The sequence below is a fragment of the Momordica charantia genome, assembly GCF_013281855.1.
Source record: "Momordica charantia cultivar OHB3-1 chromosome 10 unlocalized genomic scaffold, Mcharantia_2.0 BLBB01000010.1, whole genome shotgun sequence".
In the NCBI taxonomy this organism is placed as follows: domain Eukaryota; kingdom Viridiplantae; phylum Streptophyta; class Magnoliopsida; order Cucurbitales; family Cucurbitaceae; genus Momordica; species Momordica charantia.
Genome location: NW_028275158.1, coordinates 13,924,509 through 13,931,255, shown reverse-complemented (window position 1 = coordinate 13,931,255; position 6,747 = coordinate 13,924,509). Strand labels below are relative to the sequence as shown.

Genomic DNA, 6,747 nt, shown 5'->3' with positions numbered 1-6,747 from the left:
CCTGAAAGTGAGGTAGAGAGTACGAGCACATCAATGGCAGATATTCCACCTCGTGATCCGGTTGATCCACCTGCTGTTAACGGTAATATGAGAGATCATGCAAGAAATGATGAATTCAACCATATCCAGATGGCGGACAACAGAGACGTGGCAATGCGAGAATATGCCGCCACGACTTTTCAGAACTTTGATTCAGGGTTAGTCAACCCTATTCCCCCACCCACGCACTTTGAGCTTAAACCAATGATGTTCCAAATGTTGTTGTAGACAATTGGACCATTTTGGAGGGCAGGAACATGAGGATTCCACATGATCTTCTGAAATCATTCATTCAAATTGCAAATGCATTTCGATTACCTGGTATAACAGACGATGCTCTGAGACTAACACTTTTTCCATTTTCTTTGAAGGACCAAGCTAGAGCATGGCTCAATGCATTTCCACCGGGATCCATCACCACATGGGGGTCGTTAGTGGAGAAGTTTTTAACAAAATTCTTCCTACCTACTCGCCACGCTGATTGATTACGCTTGTTTACATGCGTAAAAAGAAGGTTTTAGATGCTGTTTTTACTATGTTTCAGCTTTGTTTTGGATTTTTCTCGATCGTTTGAGTTCCAATTCATGCAAAATTCATATACTATGGTTTGTGGATGGCTTATATTGTATTTATGACATTTTAGGACCATTTGGGAGTGCAAATTAATCAAAAGAAGCAAAAAGACGGAAAAAACCTTCATGGAGGCGCCAGGCGCCTGGGAAGCCTGCAGAAAAACTGGTTTTTCTTCCAACTTTGCCCTAATGAAACGCGTCTTCCAATGCGTTTTGGTGGTTCCAACCGATGCATACGTGTAGAAGAAGTGTTCCACTATCAGTTTGAGCACGATTTGGTCAGTCAAAAGAGTTGGAAATGGGTGATTCACCATCGTTTTAGGACCTACCTAACCAATTCTGCACAGCTATAAATTCCAGCAACTTCTCCACCAAATTCATCAAGCCTTGCTTCCTTCTCTTGATCATTTTTAGTGTTTCTTTGTTGCTTTCTAAGTACTTTTGAGTTGCTTTCATTAGTTACTTTGGTTTTTAAATCTCGAGCACTTTATTCCTTTATTGAGCTTTGTTTTGTTTCCATTTGTACTTAGTCATTTTCTACTTATTCAAATCTATAAAAAATCCAGCACTTTGCTTATCTTCCCTTTGCCTTTACTTTATTTTTAGTAAGAGAGTTGTGTTTTTGGAGGAAAGAGCACGTGACACTCCCCTTTGCTTGAAAGAGAAGGGCGAAGCTCTCAATCCCGATAAAAACTCTCCGTTAGTTAACTTTTGTTTTTCACACATGCATTCCACATTCAACCATTTTACTTGCTGTATTTTCTTCAATATGTCTTTCTAAATTCCCGTCTCTAGCCCGGTTATGGAATAGTTAGCCTTTTATGTCTAAAAAGGGTTGCTAAGAAGTAGTGTTTTTACTTTCCATTCATTGCTCAACATGTTTTCCCAAAAAGTTAGGATTTAGAGAAGGCCACTGTAAGTCTTAACAAGTCAATACTGAAAAGGTTGCTTATTTGCATTGTTGAGTGGTTAAACCGAGGAGAGGAGCGCCTTAGACATAAGGGTTCCGCTTAAGTAGCCTAGACATAGGACCTTAACCCGAGGTTGCGACTATTTCTATCCTAAAACTAAGATATATCTCATAATAGACATATTAGGGAATGTCTTAGGACTTTGAACTTGCTTAGACATAAGTAAAGTGAGAAGCGTAGTCGTTCGTTTCTAAAGTAAAATGCATATTATCCTTAGCATGTCCTTGATTCTTTGTTGGCTAACTTGAAGTAAATCGGGCTAGGTTTTATTATTATAAGTCCAAATCCCAAATCCAAAACCATTATTTGTGACCACTTCCCATTTTACAAGAATCACTCATTTCAACATTCACTATTCTTTAAAACTTCAGAGTTTGGAAATTATTTAGAAGTCCTTGAGGATCGATACTTGGATACTCCATCCATTTTATATTACTCTGACAGGTGTGCGCTTGCATCTATATAATTGTTACCACGCTTAGTGCGTGCGTTCAGCATAAACATCACAGTCACTGATATCAGAGAGGAGATCATCTCCTTTAGACAGTATGATCGTGAACCTGTTCACGAGGCGTGGGAAAGATTTAAAGAACTAATCAGGAAATGTCCGAACCATGGCTTGCCGGTATGCATCCAGATAGAACATTTCTTTAGAGGTTTAGATCATCCTACTAAGATGATGCTAAACAATGCTGCCAACGGAGCCTTTACAAAGAAGACATTCAACGAGATAGTTGACATCCTAAATGACTTAGCTTCACACAACGAACTATGGTGTTCACAAAGATCTAGGGCAGCACCAAAGAAGCAAGATCCAGCTGGAGTTTTGGCTCTGGACATTGCGACCTCGATGCAAAAAGAGATGGTTACAATGAACCAGAGGCTGAAAGAGATGGCATTGGGAATAAAAAATCCATTAGCCACACCGATACAACCTGTGCAGTCGGATTTTTGCACTCCTGCCCTTGTTTGCCAAGTCAACGATCTCATTTGTTCATTTTGCAGTGAAAACCATATTTATGATAATTGTCCACATAAACCTGCTTCTGTTTTTAATGTAGGACATAGGAACAATAGGAACTTTAACCCTTATTCGAACACCTACAACCCAGGTTGGAGGCACCACCCTAATTTCTCATGGGGAGGTCAAGGAGGTTCGAGCGGTTTTAATCAAGGGCAGAGCCAGCAGAACAAGCAGCCCTATGTTCCACCTACACAGCAATACATCCAGCCACCGCAACAGCAGTACAATCAGAGAACACAGACTCCACCAGTTCAAAATAACAGCTCAAATCTTGAGAATATGATGAAGGAGTACATGGCCCAAACCGACGCAGTGATACAATCCCAAGCGGCATCAATGAGGAATTTTGAGACCCAATTGGGACAGCTCGCCAATGAATTGAAGAATAAACCACAAGGTTCTTTTCCAGGCCATACTGAATTACCAAAACGAGAAGGGAAAGAACAGTGCAAAGCTGTCACCCTTAGGAGTGGACTGGCGTATGATGGACCAACAATGCCAACAACAGATGTACAGATTCCGTCCACTGAACCAACTGTAAAGATACCAGAAAATCCAACAACACCAGAAAAAGAAAATATTAGATAAGGTAATGAGGACACCCCGAGTGTTCCTCCACAGGTACAACCTTCTTTTACCCCTACTCCCCCGTTTCCACAAAGATTAGTTAAGAAAAATAATGATTCCCAGTTTAGAAAATTTTTAGATATTTTAAAACAAGCATATAAATATACCATTAGTAGATGCTCTAGAACAGATGTCAAATTATGCTAAGTTTTTGAAAGATATGGTTTCTAGGAAGAAAAAGATAGGAGAGCATGAACTGGTAGCCATGACAAAATGTAGTAGTGAAGCTGTAGGCAGCCCGCTACCCATGAAATGTAACGATCCTGGCAGTTTTACCATTCCATGTTCCATAGGAGGAAAAAACTTAGGCAGGGCATTATGTGATCTAGGCGCTAGCATTAATCTTATGTCATTATCAGTTTTCAAATCTTTAGGCATAAGAAAAGCTAGACCTACTACGATTACCCTCCAACTAGCACATAGATCTATCATAAGACCTGAGGGAAAGATAGAAGATGTTTTAGTCCAGGTGGACAAATTCAACTTCAGTCGTATTCTTGAAGTTTTGTTTTTAAGGGCTTCAGACTTATGTTGCATTAGGTATAAATAATCATACCTTGAATAATCATCGATAAAATAGATGAAGTATCATACCCTCATCGAGCTCTAACATTCATCGGACTACAAAGGTCTGAATGTATAAGTTCTAAGGGTTCTTTGGCTCTATAACCTTTTCAGTAAAAGGTCTTTTAGTCATCTTGCCTACACAGGACTCACATGGTGGTAAAGAATCGTCTTCTAACTCACTTAGAATGCCATTCTTAACCAATCTCCCAATCCTATTGAGATTAATGTGACCTAATCTTAAGTGCCAAAGATAGGTATCTTCGTTTTGAGAAACTTTTTGCCTTTTATTCTGAGTTCTAGCATTTTTAAAACAACTCGGTATTTAAAACTGCTTTAGTTACGGTTGGTCTTAGCACATACAAGTTGTTTTCAAGTAAAGCTGAACAAATATTAACACCATTTCTTGAAATGAACACTTCATTTAAATGAAATGAAATTGAATACATCTATTCTAACAAACAAGAAATTGAAATTAAGTTCCTTTTAATTTTAGGAACAACGTACACATTATCTAATAATATATACATATTCTTGTTTGTAAACAACTTGAGCTCCCCTACCGCCACAGTTGAGACGACCTCTCCCATTCCGACTTGAGAGTCATCTCTCCGGCGTCAAGCTGCCTCCAGGAACTAATTCACTGAAATGAAGAACAAACGTGATTAGTGGCTCCTGAATCCAGTATCCAGGCGGAGTCATCATTCTCCACTAAACATGTTTCCAATACAAGTAAATCATATTTACCTTCGTTGGCTTTCTTCTTTTCGGCCAAGTACTTTGGGCAGGTGCGCTTCCAATGCCCGTCCATATTGCAGTGGAAAAACTTTCCTTTCTCTGCAACCTTGACCTTGTCTTTCTGGGCAGCAGCAGCTGAGTCAGGTTTAGACCCCTTACCAGCAGCCTTCTTCTTCTTAAAAGTCTTACTTCGAGAAGAAGAGGGCGCAGACCTGGTTCTATAGGACGATCCTCTGTTGAACCTCTTTAAGGTGGCAACATTTGCCTCCCCTTCTTGTCCTTACATTTCATAAGAGACTGGTAGGTTTGCAGCTCGTTTAGGAGCGTGGTAAGAGTGTACTCCAGCTTATTCATAACTGCATTGCTGCGGAATGGTAGGAAACTCTTCGGCAGAGATTCCAGAATGAAGCTGACCTGACTCTGCTCGTCTATGACATCCCCGTTCGACTCAGCCACGTTGAAGTGGACCATCAGGTTGAGAACGTGTTCTCGCACTGAGGAGCCCTCCTTCATGCAGGAGTTGTAAATGAACTTAAGGGCTTCATGTCGAGCCTGTAAGGACGGTTGTCCAAACATGCTCTGCAGCGAGTCCATGATCTCCTTAGCGGTGACCGTGTCCTCCTGCTTCTTCGCTAGCACATCAGATATGCTCGCCACTCCCTGTGCAACAATTATTTATAAAATCAAGCTTCACCTCTCATCATTTTGACAATGAATCAATTCTATAGAATATCAATCAACAATATCCGTGGACAACCTCACGAGGCAAATTTATTATTCCAACTAGGCATAACTCAATGAATGGAAGAAAACTAAAATAAACACCTATCCCGGAATAAAATAAACAACAAGTGGGAACCTCCAAATTATTCAAATAACAATAAATAGTTTATCGACCAAAACATAGGGTCATAACCATCCAAAAACTTAAGCTTAAACAAAAGTAGCTACGCAGCCTATGGTCCTCGCTCGTCATGTCTCCTCCGTCTCATCACCATGGTCGCCAACAAATCTTTCACCTGAAACAATAATTGCAGGTGTGGAGCATACACACATCATGCTCCACAAAATCATGAAAACATTCATAGTCATGCTCTCCATCACATTATGCAGTCAAACATAGGCAGACTCCATAACATTCGGCAACAACCACAACCATGAACAAATTAACTACCAACCTTGAGTCTCCCTAACATCTCAAGTACCTCTACGCTTATCACAGCTATCCTAGCCCTCCAAAGTTAACTTCTACATGTAGAGTCGGCCCCTGACCATTTTTACCCAGAGCCCCGACACTACTGCATCGGCTCTCGACCATTTTTACCCAAGGCCCCGATAACTTCACCATCTATCAGCCCTTGACCATTTTTACCCAAGGCCCCAATAGCTTTCCTTTCAAAAGACTCCTCGCATCGACCCTCAACCGTTTTTACCCGAGGCCTCGACATTCAATTAGTGACGTATCAGCCCCCGACCATTTATACCCGAGGCCCTGACACTCACCCATTCACTTTCTCCAAGAATCCAACTCTCACCAGAATCTTACTATATACTTTCTTAAGCCATGACCCACGCGTCTTTCAGCTCACAAATACAATTCAGCATGCTTCCACAACATAAACAACATTCTAATGATGAAATGATAAACCAACCATGTTTTCACAATATAACATTTCTTAACAATAGCTCCACAATGAGTTTTGTCACAAAAAAGCATAACCAACAAATTTTTAAACAATTAAAGGCCAACACAGTTCACCCAAAACACTTAATATCCAACGTCAATATTCAATAAGCATTTCTAGATATAGTAAGCACACGAACCACGCCGAACAATTCACGCATATTCAGACAACAAACATCCCCACAGCAATTCTCAGCAGTTTAGCAAAGCAGAATTTACGCCATTATCATCGACAGATATTCAACAACACTCCAAGTATACAGATTACCACAACCGAGAGCTACCTAACACGTCAGCGTATCAAAAATAATATCGAACATCACAAAAATAGCACAATAGAGGCCATCTGACACACATTAACGCACGCACACGCCCCTTGTCTACTTACACACAACCGCGCCCTTAATTTTTTTGCGTCGATCTCCCACCTAAGCACTAAAACAGAAAAATACAGCAAGTTACCTATACTATTCGGCCTTCGAAATCAATTCTAAAAGGGTTCAAATGACTCATTACCACCAAAACTGA

At 40.4% G+C, this 6,747-nt stretch overlaps 1 non-coding gene across 1 annotated transcript; it reads right to left on the bottom strand.

Moving 5' to 3' along the window:
- Nucleotides 1-2,096: 2,096 nt before the first annotated feature.
- On the bottom strand, nt 2,097-2,203 carry LOC148208611 (small nucleolar RNA R71). Its single transcript, XR_015788578.1, has one exon. It is a non-coding gene; the product is annotated as a small nucleolar RNA R71 (small nucleolar RNA).
- Nucleotides 2,204-6,747: the final 4,544 nt, after the last annotated feature.